Raw genomic sequence first — 16,134 nt, forward strand, 5'->3', positions numbered from 1 at the left:
TGATATTGAGAGGGTTTTTTCCCCTGCAGATTGGAAATATTTTGCAATTAAAATAAGGTGTTTTATTGCTAATTTTCTATCATTATTGCATTCCTGGGTGCTGAGATTTTTTTTTAACTAACAGGTTTTGCAGCTTTTGAAAAACTCTGTTATCATATATCCAATGAGAATCCAGTTCTCATTTTACCATCTTCTGTATTAGAGTCTCATGAAAAGCTTTGTTGAATGCTTTGATGAAGTGAAAAATATACTATGTCCACCACATTCCCTTAGCCAAATAAACTAGTCGCTATCACAAATGTAGATCAGGTTGATTTGACATGATGCGTCTTGATATAGCCTGATTGGATCCTGCCCAACAGTGCATTATTTTCTAAATGTTCACAAGCCAATTGCTTAATACTTCGTTTCAAATATTTCCTGGAATTAATATCAGACTTGCTTGTTTATAAATACACAAGTCCTCCCTCCCCTTGCTTTAAAAATAAGAACATTTACGCTTCTTCATTCATCTGAGATTATGATCATCCTCCAGGTTTTCTCAAAGATTACAGAAAGAAGTTTCATCAAAATGAAAAAAAAAGCTTTTGCACCACAAGCACCACTCATATGCATCCCACAGCACAATAAGCATACAAAACGGAAGGGGATTGTATTACTTTGCTTCCCTTTCCATCCCCATCCTCCACTTAGACAATACTGAGTTGAGATTTCCAACTCAGTTACTAAAGTTACTGCAAAACACTTAGATGTACCCTGTTTTCCCCCAAAATAAGACCTCCCCAGATAATAAGCCCAATCGGACTTTTGAGTGCATGCACTAAAATAAGCCATCCTCTGAAAATAAGTCCTTCCCAAAAATATTCCAACAGAGCAGCAGCCACGAGGTAGCCACACTCACCTCCTTCTGCACCTCAAAAATAATAAGACATCCCTGAAAATAAGGCCAAGTGCTTAGTGAGCCGAGGTGGCGCAGTGGTTAAGGTGCAGTACTGCAGGCCACTTCAGCTGACTGTTATCTGCAGTTCAGCGGTTCAAATCTCACCGGCTCAAGGTTGACTCAGCCTTCCATCCTTCCGAGGTGGGTGAAATGAGGACCCAGACTGTGGGGGCGATATGCTGACTCTGTAAACCGCTTAGAGAGGGCTGAAAGCCCTATGAAGCGATATATAAGTCTAACTGCTATTGCTATTTCAGGGTTCAAAAGAAAATAAGACCCTGTCTTATTTTCGGGGAAACACGGTAGTTAATCTTGTACCAGAGCCTTAAACCTATTCACGATAGTCTGATGCTCCCTAACCATCTCATTGGGTTGCCAACCCCTCATTTTGTCAATTGTTTTGTGAACAGTTGAACACGGTTCCTCTTTCGGGAGGACGAGAATCAAGCAAAATAAGAACTGAGAAGTTTCACCCTCCTTGCAAAATTAGTTTCTTTTTGTAGTTCTATATTTCTAACTCCCTCCCCTCCTGAAGATATTAGATACTTATGGTACACCTCATAAAAGCTTAATCCCATTTTAAATTTCATATAAATGCACACATACAGTGAAAGAAAGATGCACAAAAATGCATTTATGGATAGAGCTTTTAATTCTTAGCGCAGTTAATTGCTCCCTGTGCAGCCATAATATTTTGAGCGGGTGAAGTGGGGATGGGGGTGGTGTGCAATTATACTCCCAGTAGATGATGCTTGAGAAGTTCCCAAGCCTACCGTTCTCCCTTTCACCAGAAGATTTCTGTGTATCCATTCTCTACACTACTCCCAAATCTAAGATGCTCAGCATGAAACAAAATCATGCATTTCTAAGTAATTTATTTTAATAACACATTTGTGCCTACATTACAATATGCATACCCAGTTCACCAAGCCAGCATTAAATTACTAAAAAAACCTATCCTTTTGCTGAAGATTTCTGGCTAAACCAATCATTTTCGCTCTTCGAAGGAATTTAACTATTGCTTATAATATTTAACTATTGCATATAGCAATAGCAATAGCAGTTTGACTTATATACCGCTTCATAGGGCTTTCAGCCCTCTCTAAGCGGTTTACAGAGTCAGCATATCGCCCCCAACAATCCGGGTCCTCATTTCACCCACCTCGGAAGGATGGAAGGCTGAGTCAACCTTGAGCCGGTGAGATTTGAACCGCTGAACTGCAGATAACAGTCAGCTGAAGTGGCTGCAGTACTGCACTCTAACCACTGCGCCCCCCACCGCTCTTTCTAACAAAGAACAATCATATCTATACATATTTTGGCTGTGCATATAATCTATAGACGAAGTCTTTTTGAAGGTATGATTCAGGCCACCTAATTTATTATAAATTCCACATCCTACCAAGTCATAACTTCGAAGCCGCCCTCAGTTAATTGTGGGTTGCTAGCAGCATTACAATAATATTCTCTACAGTTTTAGCCAATTTTGCCATAAAGCCTCAATGACAATCATCCCAGGTACCTTAAGCTGGTAAAGAGGTCTAACAACGTAGCTTCTCCAACTCAGGAAAATCAACATCCCATTTATGCACAGCCAAAATATGTATAGATATGATTGTTCTTTCAACACAAGATTGAGAGGCTTTGGCTCATAGGTTTGTAAACAAAAGTTTTCAAACCATTAAATATACTTCAGCTTTACGTACGTCCTAAGAGAATACATAGTAGTTTATGTCATCTACATTTTTTTCCATGGTTTACTCCTTTTCACATTTCAAAGAAGAATTAGGCAGATACACATCAATTAAGTTGCAATGGTCTCATTATAACTGCATTCTCTCAAAGAGTCCCTTCAGCCCTTCAGCAATCTTTCCACTTGCAATTCACATCATAGGGAGATGGATGCCTTTTTTATACCAGCTTTCCCGGTTGCTACAGCAACAATACTTTTTTCTTCTTTATTTCAACAAAGTTTTGAAACTGCAGGTTCAGAGGTGGTTTCCTACCAGTTCGCACCTATTCGGTAGAACCAGTTTGTCAAATCTACCGAACCGGTTAGAAGAGGTTCCACCAGTGGACCCGGAAAGCAGGCCACACCTACAGAAGAGGTTCCAAAAAATTTTGAAACCCACCACTGGTCCTTGGATATGATTATTCTACACTATCATGCTCATATTGATAAAACTCAGTGCCTCTGTGAAAGGTAAGGATGACTACTGCGTTTGTGGTGCAATCAGAACATTGCGTGTGTTGAAGTTGTTTTAACGCAAACCAAAGATGCCTTTTAAAAAACAAGTTTACATCCTATTCTTATGCAGGCCAGTGCTGTGTGTGAGGTAATTTGAGGTGGTTCTGACAAGTGTCGTCGGCATCTTCATATCCGGTCACATGGGTGGCAGGCCACTCCCATCTGGTCACATGGGTGGTAAGCCACTCCCACAAAGGAGGCCACACCCACAGAGTAGGTTCGAACAATTTTTGAAACCCACCACTGTTGAGGATGGTCATCTAGCCTCCATATAGTAGTGAATTCCTGCTCCTGAGTTAGGTTAGGTTCAAACAATTTTTGAAACCCACACTGTTCAGGTTGTACTCAAAGAAGCGTAGAACTGGCAAACAAGAGTCATGAATCCAATCTTCCCTTTTTCCTGATTGTCTCCTTCTGTGGAAAAGAGAGTGAGCATCTGAAGGGACTGTGGGAGAACAATGAGATTAGATGGGCTTAAGGATCTAGGAACTGCAAATTTAGGGAATCTTTCCACTTTTTCATCATTACATTGATGTAATGGTGGCTAATCCCTAGAGCTCTTTCCTATAGCATCTACCCAGATCATTTATTACTATCTTTAAGTTTAGAAATGATTCTCCTAATTTACAACCTAAATGCTGGAGATGAGATTGTGTTGATGCTACGTATTACCATATATGGTGGACTTCTAAAAAGGTTAAAGCATTTTGGATAAAAATATGGTGGATTATGTAAAATATTCTTAAAAAAAGGATAAAGTTTACTCCTCAGTTATTCCTGTTAGGTATAATTACAGACTGTACAGTTATAGAGACTAATATGATTTTGAACCTTACAACGGCAGCAAGACTGTTGGTGGTGCAGTACTGGAAGAAGGAAGAATTGCCTACTATCCAAGAATGGACACTAAAAGTAACAAACTTAGCAGAGATGGCTAAAATATCAGCATATCTTAAGGACCATTCAGATGAGAAACATAAGCTGGAATGGAGAAGATGGATTGACTATATTCCGAATAAATATGGGACTAATAAATTCCAGATAGCTTATGAGTGAACGAGCAAGGAAGGATACAATTTGCTTAAAGTTAGCTTCAAAAAAGGGGAGTTAAAGTACAAGTGAGGGATGATGCTAAAGTCTGTTAGCTTATTTTAGAATATGGATGTTAATGTTTATACCCTGTATTTGCTCTGGGAGGTTTGGGGGGGTTGGGGGATTGGGGGGTGAAGTTGGGTTTGGGGGAGGAATATATGTGTAAAACTTTTTTCTTTAAAATTTTCAATAAAAAAAGTTTAGAAATGATTCCAAATAGGCCATAAAATAGGAAGGATTATAAAATATAGTTATTCTTTGAACCAAGCAAGTTCTCTTAAATTCTGGTTCAATCCTGTAATCTTTGTATCCTGATTTCTGCCTTGCCTCCGAGGTGGTGCAGTGGTTAGGGTGCAGTACTGCAGGCCACTTCAGCTGACTGTTATCTGCAGTTCAGCGGTTCTAATCTCACCGGCTCAAGGTTGACTCAGCCTTCCATCCTTCCGAGGTGGGTGAAATGAGGACCCAGACTGTGGGGGCGATATGCTGACTCTGTAAACTGCTTAGAGAGGGCTGAAAGCCCTATGAAGCGGTATATAAGTCGAACTGCTATTGCTAACTGCTATTGCTATTATCTTTGGTCTTGACTCTGGTTTGTGGCTCCTTGCTCACCTTACCTTAGGCTTTCAGTTTCTCTTTCCACAAGCCTAACAGAATGAAAGCAGCTAGAGAAAAGAAATTGGATTCAAACCATGTAGGAAAAAGAAGGGCAAGAAACAAGAGGAAATAATTGACTTCCTAAAAGGCATATGACATCTTATCAAGTCGTGGTGCATGATTACCTTGTCTGCACTTGAACTACAAGTTCCACTCTGACAATTACTTGGATGGGAGACTTCTAGGGAATTCTAGGGCTGTAGTCAGACTGGGATAGATGGATGGATTGGACAGATACATCAATTGATAAGTAGATATATAAAAAAATGGCTACAAATAAGCTTATCTCAAAGGATATTTTACATAGAGAGAATGTGATTAAGGTTGTGATGGACTGCCTGCCTTCCTCGAACCTATTCATTTCCTGAGTGTGATTTTAAAACCAGTGAGAGCTTTGACAATAAAAAATAGAGGGTGAATACTGGTCTGTAACTTTCACAAATTAACAGTGCATGTATTATGTTCTTCTCCCCTTTAGCTGCCGTTTTATTATGTGCATCTTTGAATTGACCTCTCATCTTGAAAGTGCCATATAGCCTAATGGCTCAATCTGAATAACAGCTACCCATTCCCAGTCCCTTTCTCATGTGGCAAAGTGGAATGTATTTTCACTCTGATAATCCAAGCAGCCTTTTGCTTCTCCAATGTGGACAATTTGAAATATTAGAACCAATGCAATTAAGCTCCTGCTGAATATTACTCTGCTTTGATGTTCAGAAAGTAGTCATTTTGGTGGAATAGATATAATTTCTCCAAAAGAAAGGGAAAATAAGGTGGTGTTACAACAGGCGCTAGGGATGGTAAACAAAGCAACCCAAACTGTATATTATAACCTTTTAAATGGAATAACAAAAGTATAAGAATGGCAAAGAAAAAGAATAACCATGTGAATGTCTACCTATAACTGTATGTAAGAGAATAAATGATAGTAAGAATATAAAGCATAATATAGGTAAACAATATTTTGTTATAAATAGCTAAGTATAAATAAATATAGAATAGTACATTAAAATGGATAACGAATAAGGAGATTATGAACGCAAGATAGAAATGTATAGCAATAGCAGTAGACTTATATACCGCTTCATAGGCCTATCAGGCCTCTCTAAGCGGTTTACAGAGAGTCAGCATATTGCCCCCAACAATCTGGGTCCTCATTTTACCCACCTCGGAAGGATGGAAGGCTGAGTCAACCCTGAGCCGGTGAGATTTGAACCGCTGACCTGCTGATCTAGCAGTAGCCTGCAGTGCTGCATTTAACCACTGCGCCATCTTGGCTCAAGATGGGAAAACACTAACTGCAAAGAAACCGATACGGAACTGCGGTATGATATACGATGGAACTTATTGTTCCTATGTTGTTTTAAGTCATGTGTTTGTTTTTGTTGACGTGTTTATGTGTTTAAAATAAAAATTAAAAAAAGATATAATTTCTCCAAATACAGTTATAAGATTTGCCTTAGATTTTCTGCCCTGTTCAATTTCCTTGTTTTTCTCCTCTTTCTCCTTTATTTGGTCACCAAAGGGTTATAAAATTGAGCACAAATCATGCATTGAGGAAAATATCTTCAATATCTTATGGCACCACTGAATGCAATGGAGGGCAATTACATGAAACCAAAAGTGCAACATAAATGAACAAACAATCTCCCAAACAACGTTGAAAAACTGTAAATTTGAACAACTTTTGACATTGCTGAAAAGTAACGTGCCAAATTGTGTTTGCTGTCATGAACGAAATGAAACCAATAACAGAAAACTAGATTTGCTGTGAGTGCAGGATCAGGAGCCACAATCTGTTTAGTCTGAAGCTCATCCAAGGGATTCTGCAGCGCAGAAAATCACAAAGAAGTTGATGGGGGATCAAGGGAGATCCTGATCAAGAGGATTTCGATAAACCAAATAAACCTCTCACTCATGACTGTAGAGAATGGTAGGGGAACCTTTAAGTATTTAGCAAAGAGAACATTAAAAGGCTTTTCTCCAAACCCCATAATCATTAAGCAGAATGGGACTTGTAGAGAAATGTGAACAAAATCTAACTGGCACAATTTCCAGAGCAGTTGCTGAGATCACCATCCAGCACTGTTGGTTGACTCAAGAGGAGCAGCTGTTTTCCCAAAGGAAACAGGCCAGATCATCAGCTGGTGTTCATCAAGAGAGTTCAGCTGAAAGAAAAAACATGGCAAGTCTGCTCAGCAGACTGTTTGGCTGAGTACCAGCTAAGCCGTTAAGTTTCTCTGCTTGGCCAACGATTTATGGAATCTCATTCAGTTCTCTGGGCTCAGACATTTCAATGGGCTATAATTTTTGACTGCTCAGTTAGAAATAACAACCTGGAAAACTAACTGGGAAAACACTATACCTCCACGCACAAGAGAGGAAGAGAAAACACAGTTGTCATCAGTGGTGGGTTTCAAATATTGTTCGAACCTACTCTGTGGGTGTGGCCTCCTTTGTGGGAGTGGCTTGCCGCCCATGTGACCGGATGGGAGTGGCTTGCCGCCCATGTGACCGGATATGAAGATGCCGACGACACTTGTCAGAACCACCTTAAATTACCCCACACACAGCACTGGCATGCATAAGAATAGGATGTAAACTTCTTTTTTAAAAGGCATCTTTGGTTTGCGTTAAAACAACTTCAACACACGCAATGTTCTGATCGCACCACAAACGCAGTAGTCATCCTTACCTTTCACAGAGGCCCTGAGTTTTATAAATATGAGCATGATAGTGTAGAATAATCATATCCAAGGACCAGTGGTGGGTTTCAAAAAAGTTTGGAAGCTCTTCTGTAGGTGTGGCCTGCTTTCCGGGTCCACTGGTGGAACCTCTTCTAACCGGTTCGGTAGATTTGATGAACTGGTTCTACCGAATAGGTGCAAACTGGTAGGAACCTACCTCTGGTTGTCATATAGCAAGTTGGTGAAAAGGGCAATAGAAGAGCAAGAGGGAAAGAGAAAACTGATTGTCTCAAACAGAACTGTTGGACCTTAAGAAACAACAGAGACCAATGAGGCTGCAGAGTCCTTACAGTAGCAAAAATTGTGATGTGCATTTCCCTTGTACATCTTCTGTTCCATAAAGATGGTCTAATTATCCTGGTAGAAAGACTTTCATAAGGGCTAAAGGATGCAGGTTCCTCAAATCTAGGATGTAGACCACTAGATGGTTTCCTAAAATGCTTTCTAACAAAACAATTTCCCTTTCAACCAAACCAATTTATATCTATATAAAGCCCTCCTAAATACCGAACTCCCCCCAGTATATCAAACATGAATCAAAAGCCTAAATGGATCAAATCACCTCTGACTGTTTCTACCTGTTTCATCAGATCTGGCAAGAAGAGCCTGCTTCAGTGTTAAAGGGGGGGGGGGGTGTCATTTGCCATCTCTGTTATAACACTTGCCCATTGGAACTCTATCCCACATGAGAATAGAGTGACCTTGACTCTGCTGGTCTTCCATCAAGATCTTAAGGCTTCATTGTTCTCCATGCATGGAGTGGAATTTCTTATTTGTATGAATCATTTGTTGATGGGGCTAGCCTCATTTGCAATGTTTTGCTTGAGTTGTTATTATTTTTGTTGATGTTTTTCAACCATGTGTGTGTTTGTGTGTGTATGTGTGTTTGTGTGTGAGAGAGAGATGGATATGAAGCACATTTAAAAGTTGTGGGATTTGATGCCCCAATTGTGCCAGCAAGGTTGATGCTGTTGCACTCTCTTCCCCACATGGGTAGCACCATTATTCCAATCCTCATATTTCTGAATCCATACCAGTGGTGGGTTTCAAAAATTGTTCGAACCTACTCTGTGGGTGTGGCCTCCTTTGTGGGAGTGGCTTGCCACCCATATGACTGGATGGAAGTGGCTTGCTGCCCATGTGACCAGATATGAAGATGCCGACGACACTTGTCAGAACCACCTTAAATTACCTCACACACAGCATTGGAATGCATAAGAATATGATGTAAACTTGTTTTTTAAAAGGCATCTTTGGTTTGCGTTAAAACAACTTCAACACACCAATGTTCTGATTGCACCACAAACGCAGTAGTCACCCTTACCTTTCACAGAGGCACTGAGTTTTATAAATATGAGCATGATAGTGTAGAATAATCATATCCAAGGACCAGTGGTAGGTTTCAAAATATTTTGGAACCTCTTATGTAGGTGTGGCCTGCTTTCCGGGTCCACTGGTGGAACCTCTTCTAACTGGTTTGGTAGATTTGACGAACCGGTTCTACCGAATAGGTGTGAACTGGTAGGAACCCACCTCTGATCCATACTCATAGAAACTTATTGGTGCATGCAAATCCATGATGATGACTACTGCAAAGATCAGGCATAAATATCATACTAGGAATAAACAACATTCTGTAATCAAGTTCACTGTATTTTTTTTAACCTCCTTAAACTACAGCAAGCACGATAGCAGCACAACGATATTCCTGGAAGGGTAAGATTGAAATTTTTGTGTGTTTTGTGAAGTTGAAAAAGTTGTTATAATAAATTACACCTAGACAAATGTAGGCTCTTAAGCCAAAAGGCCTATTTTTATCCCTTGTTTTATGTTTTTAAATCAGAAAAAAAAAATCCACAATCAGAAAATCAGTGGTTCATGTAGAATTTCAGTTCCCTGACTCTGGAGACACTCCGAGAGAGATTGAGAAAAAAACTTGGAAGACATGCATTCCATGGGCTGTTAGAAGATTCATTCCAAAATGAATGAATTCTTGCACGAACACTTGAAAATGTGCTCTTATATAGATTAAAAGTAAATCTCAGTAATAGGTCTTCTTTCTTTTATGTGGTTATTGCATTAAAGCTTAACATTTTAATAACCCATAGAGGCACATCCTGAATGTGAAATATTTTGAATTCCTCATTTAATCTCTAACTTGTAGGCGTGGTTATTTCTGGATCCTGAAACATGGACAGAGCACTGAGGAAAAAATAACCTCCAATTTTGTACTGCAATATTTCCATGGAAACTTAACTCTTCCCCTCCTACTCCATCTTAAATCAAAATGAGTAAGTGCCTCATATCTAACTCCAATAATAAATGAGGGCCAAAAACAATCCCTAGACAACAGCTTGGTATCACTGGTCAGGAAACTTTCTAAGAAGACTCTGCCTTCTTAGATTCTGATCTGTTTAGTCAAAATTTAACCGTAGTACAAATGGTTGGGCCTGAATATTTTATCTGTCTCTCTATATCTCTCCCTCTCCCTTCCCCTCTCTCTCTGAAAGCGGGGGGAGAGAAGCAAAGGAAGACAAGAATGAACTGTAATAACATCACCGATTAACAATGCTTGCCAGGACATACATCTGTGCCATTCTCATTTGGGGGAATTGCCAATTGTTAATTCATAAGGCTGACTGCCCTGAGGCTAGGAAAACAGTTTCAAAAATTGACTTACCATTCAAGCAACACAATAGGTTGAGATGATGGGTTAATGTAATCTTTCTCTTCACTCGTTTCATTTATGTTGTACTCATCATTTTGGTGTTGGGTACAGTAAGCTAAATTCACAGAGCTGCATGCTAAGCATATCCGAGTACTCATTCCTAAGGTATACAGATAGGTCGAATACCCATTGTGTTCAAACATGCACACATCCTCACATACATAAGTCTGTATACCTGTTTTTATTAGTTATCTTTACTGCTGAGTTATTGGTTTTTTGTTATAATCTGAGTGAAAGATATCTATTGAAAATTTGAGATATAATTATTACTATTCGCAACAACAGAATTGTATCACAGCGGCCAGTTGTTTCGCCGGATTTGGCATTGATTACTAGTCGGCCCCCACCCAGGGGCCTAGGACGTCGTAACATATTTTCATAATATGCATGCAGATCCAAGCAGTGCGGCTTTTTGCATTTGACTGATGGTGATTTTGTCAATTTTAAGTGTTTTAAATGTAATTCCAGTGCTTTTGGAATAGCACCCAGTGTGCCGATTACCACTGGAATTACCACTGCTGGTTTGTGCCATAATCGTTGAATTTCGATTTTTAAGTCCTGGTATTTCATGTTTTTTTCATATTCCTTCTCGTCGACCCTGCTATCACCTGGTATTGAAATGTCTATGATTGTAACCTTATTTTTCTCAACCAGTGTGATGTCTGGTGTATTATGCGCCAGTATTTTGCCCGTTTGTATACGAAAATCCCACAAGAACTTGACCATCTGATTTTCGGTGACTTTTTCAGGCTGATGTTCCCACCAGTTTGTTGCTTTTTTAATATTATAATTTTTGCACAAATTCCAATGGATCATTTGTGCTACTGAATTGTGCCGCAATTTATAATCATAAATTTATTATTTTTCGATTTTGGCCTTAATGGCATTTGTGCGGATAGCTTGTTCTTGCGCAGCCAGGATTAGTGACTCTGTTTCTTTCTTTAATGTACCTGCTGTTAACCATAACCAAGTTTTTTCACTGTCCACTTTATCTTTTATTTTTTCCAGAAATTGGCCATGCAAATTATTGTTGTTGTTGTTGTTGTTGTTGTTGTTGTTGTTGTTGTTAATCTATTTATTGTGGAAAATACATATCTGCAGATGCACCCAGACCTGCTTTAAGGTGCTGTCTCTTCATGACAATGTAGCCAAGCTACATATTTAAGCCAGTCTGTTCCAGGTTTCTGCCAAGGACCTCTCCCTAGGTTGAATGTCTATACTATCAATATAAGCAGCATGAGCTTGACAACTGCCAAATCCTCTTTCCCACCCAACTTTTACAACATGGGTTGCTCTTTTCAGACATTCCCTTCCAATCCTACCATTATCTGTATCCATTCACTGAACTGTGTCCTCCTTCCCTTCCTATCATATTAAAAATAAATTACAATTGGACAATAGATTTTGTAGATCTTCAAAGCACTGAACACAATTTCTGGAGTGTCTGTCATCGAATTGGCTTCTGCTTTACTGGATATAAAAATGATGACAGTATCTTTCCTATCAGCAATATCTATTACTGATATATTTTCTCAGTGAAGTTTGAACATCTAAGCGCCCCTATTTTCTTGCCTGACACCATATTGCACAGCACATGGACAAAGGATGTATCCTGGTGAAAGAAAGTGATCAAGGTGCTTTAATGGCCTCTATCCTGCCCTGTTGCCCTGTGTATGCATCCTTACCTTTCTGGCAATATGACCTAGTCCTCAACGGAGGTGAGATTGCCTTATCATAAGTTTAGGGTTGCTTGTCATTGGCAAAGAGAAGGCTGGGTTGTTGCATCAGCACCAAGACCAAAGGATGTTTGAGGATGATGAGCCATGTAAATTGGAGAGCATCCAAAGATGCAAAGGAACAGTTATTATATTGGGAAGAGCAGTAATAAAGTGTCAGGCATCAGCTTGGAGGAGGGCAGGTGAGGTCTTGAAGCATTGGTGGGTTTTTGCCGGTCCGCACCGGGTCAGGAGAACCTGTTGTATAGCCAGCAACAGCCTGTGCTGCGCCCTGATTGGCTAGGTCGCAGCCCAGTCTGTGATTGGATAGTGAAGTGACAGTTAATGACAGTTGCTGTGCCTGAGAGTATAAATACCGTGACCATTTGCAACGGACTTGAATCGCTGACATCTGAAATAAAGATCTTGCTCTCTGTTCCATGGCTCCTGCGTCTTTCCCTCACAATACACAAAAGAACCGGTTGGTGAAATTTACTGATCTGATGAGAGGAGGTTCGAAGTAACTTCCGGAACCCCAGCCCTTGCCCTGTCGCTTGCTCACTCGCTCACCCCCGCCTGTCAGAAGCTGTGTGATAGCTTTCTCCTGGATTCCCCTCTGTCCTGCCTACTCCGATCTCCCAAAGTTCTTTCCCCAGAGTGTGATAGCTTTCTACTGGATTCCTCTCTGTCCTGCCTCCTCCGATCTCCCAAAGTTCTTTCCCCAGAGTGTGATAGCTTTCTACTGGATTCCTCTCTATCCTGCCTTCTCCGATCTCCCTAATTTTGGCCCTTAATCCTCCAGTTGTCTATTTTTGGGAGGTTTTCCCCCCTCTTCCCACCCCCCTTCATAGGAGTCCCAAAATGTTTTGCCACATGGCTTACTTAAATGATAATTTCCAATTGATACTTCCAAGAATTCATTGGTAGGATGAAGAGAGGGGTGGAGAACAAACTTTTAGGGGGAAAAAAAAGAAACCCCATTTATACCTTAGGTTGGGAAATAAGTGTTAGATAGAAATAAAGATAGAGAAGAAAAGTAATGTAAATTACTATACAAGTAAAATAACCCAAGAGTATAAAAATAATATGCATAGATATTGAACAATAGAAATGAAAATATACGCCAAGTATGGGCTATAGCTGCAATTCCTAAAGTGTGGGCCAGGACACCCTAGATATCACAGTGAAGAAACAGGGTTGCCACAGATTGCAAACTACTAATTCAAAGTACTATCAAATTACAGGGATTATACCTAAAATTATGGATACATTTTGAGATTTCCATATTTCACAGGTAAAAGGGTGAGGATGGCAGGATGTTCAAGTCATGAAATAGCTTTCAGAAATTTAAGATTGAGAAAAGGAAGAATAATGGAATCAAGTGGCTTACACTCGCCTAACTTGTACAATAAAATGAGCGATACCCCATTTTGATGAGAAGTTATTTAGATTTGTGTTGTGGCCCAGCAGGAGCCATTGGAGATGCCACCAGATTCCAACAGCGAGCGGCCCTATGAGTCGGCCCTGGAGGATGTGGAGGACCCTGGACAGGGTTCCAACTCCAAGCAGGGCGTGGAGAGACTGGTTGGCCACCAGGAGCCGCCTGAGGCTTGGATCAGTGGGGAGGAGACAAGGGAGAGTGATCCAGAAACCAACAGTGAGTTGTTCTGGGATGCATGCTGTCAAAAAGCTACTCGGGGTCAAGAACAATTATGTAATTACAGGAGGTAATTACACTCAGCTGATGGTCATTAGTCTCCTCTCCAGACTATAAAAAAGACTGCTTGTGCCATGCCTTTCTTGCAGAAGTCAATGTTTTGACTAAAGAGAAAGTAACTTGGCAAGCTGGATTGCTGCCAGAGTTTGTCTGAATTGCTGCCAAGGTTTGTTGGACTTGCTGCCAAGGTCCTTATCTGTTTCTTTACTTGGCTTTCAGCCACCAAGAGTCTGGTCTTGCTATTAAAGGACATTCTCATTAAGCGTGTCTCGGCTTTCATTACTGGATGGAGGAGGGAGTCAGAACAGATTTGTTTCCAACTTTAGCCGAAATATAACTGTCATGTTAGGTATATTTATCTCCCAGTCATTGATAATTTTTCATTTGATGGCAAAACCTGGAGCTCAAAGTAAAGGTAAAAGTTCCCCTCGCACATATGTGCTAGTCGTTCCCAACTCTATTGCTCATCTCCATTTCAAACCCAAACTGTGTGAACTGTTTCAAAGCCAAACTGTCCAAAGACATCTCCATGGTCATGACTAAACGCCAAAGGCACACAGAATGCTGTTACCTTCCCACCAAAGGTGGTCCCTATTTTTCTACTTACATGTTTTACGTACTTTCAAACTGCTAGGTTGGCAGAAGCTGGGACACATAACGGGGGCTCACTCCATTATGCAGTGCCAGGGATTTGAACCACAGAACTGCTTACCATTCTGATCGACAAGCTCAGCGTCTTAGCCACTGAGCCATCATGTCCCTTGGAGCTGAAACGTCCACCTAAAAAATCAGTATCTTATTGATCCTAATAAAAATATTGCCTGGATATAATGCCTATCCATTTTACAGAGATGCCCAACCACCTAAATACCCTATATAAATGTTGCAATTATATAGGTAAAATTGGTTCCCTTAAGGCTATCCTTTTCCATTTTTTTATTTTAAAAAACCCAGGATGTATGGTTCATTTAGTAGTTTGAGTTTGAGTTTTAGTTTCATTTTATTTATATGCCGCCCTATTCCCTGCAGGACTCAGGGCGGCTCACAAACCCAAGGAGGGGAAGGGAAAAACACAAAAACTACAAAAATACAGGGCATTTAAAAACAACCAACAGCCACACAATTCGAGAGGGGAAGGGACCTCATCGACCCCAGGCCTGCCGACACAGCCAGGTTTTAACGGCTTTTCGGAAGGCCTGGAGAGAGATGAGGGTCCGAATCTCTGCGGGGAGTTCGTTCCAAAGGGCCGGAGCCGTCACAGAGAAGGCCCTTCCCCGGGTAGTAGCCAGATGACATTGGCTAGTAGACGGAACCCAGAGGAGGCCCACTCTGTGTGATCTAATGGGTCTTTGGGAGGTAATTGGCAGCAGGCGGTCTCTCAAGTACCCAAGTCCAATACCATGAAGGGCTTTATAAGTGACGACTAGCACCTTGAAGCGTATCCGAAGACCAATCGGTAACCAGTGCAGCTCGCGGAGGATAGGTGTAATGTGGGTGTACCGAGGTGCACCCACAATCGCTCAGGCGGCTGCATTCTGGGCGAGCTGAAGTCTCCGAATGCTCTTCAAGGGCTGCCCCATGTAGAGCGCATTGCAGTAGTCCAGTCTTGAGGCCACGAGGGCCTGAGTGACTGTTGCGAGTGCCTCCCGGTTCAGGTAGGGACGCAATTGGTGCACCAGGCGAACCTGGGCAAATGCCCCCCTGGTCACAGCTGACAAATGATGTTCTAAGGTCTGTGGGTACCAAGATAGGTCAACTATTAACAAACAGAATGGCACAGTTTTAGCTAGCAAAAGAAACTTTTAACAGTTGTATACTACTGGAAGAAAAGGAATGGATGAAAATGCTGCAATGCTCAATTGGATCCCTGTAATCTCTTGTCTGAGATGTTGGAGTGTGATCATTGGGATCATCCAATCTCTTAGCATCTTATTCTTTGGGGAAATAATTAAACTTTGGCTTAATCCTGAAGACAGAAATGGCCATTTGGGCAGACTGGCTATTTGTAAATACCTTTTCTACTTCCTCTTGTGTTTATTTGTCTTCATTAGAGATATTACTGGCCAGTCAGGGAACCAATTCATTATTGACTTTGTTCAGCCAAGGGGAAAAGCAAATTAATGGCTCCCTTGTGTGCTTCATAGGAATGGTGAAAAATCTGAGCTTGGTGAGAATTTGAAAATGGAAAATAGATCTTTATGTAGCAATCAGCCAATTTCCATGAAGATCCAAATCCCTGCCAAAAGCCAGAAGGCTAATAATCATACATCTTGACTCCAACCCAGCCCCT

This window comes from Thamnophis elegans, chromosome 11 (genome assembly GCF_009769535.1).
Source record: "Thamnophis elegans isolate rThaEle1 chromosome 11, rThaEle1.pri, whole genome shotgun sequence".
Taxonomy (NCBI): domain Eukaryota; kingdom Metazoa; phylum Chordata; class Lepidosauria; order Squamata; family Colubridae; genus Thamnophis; species Thamnophis elegans.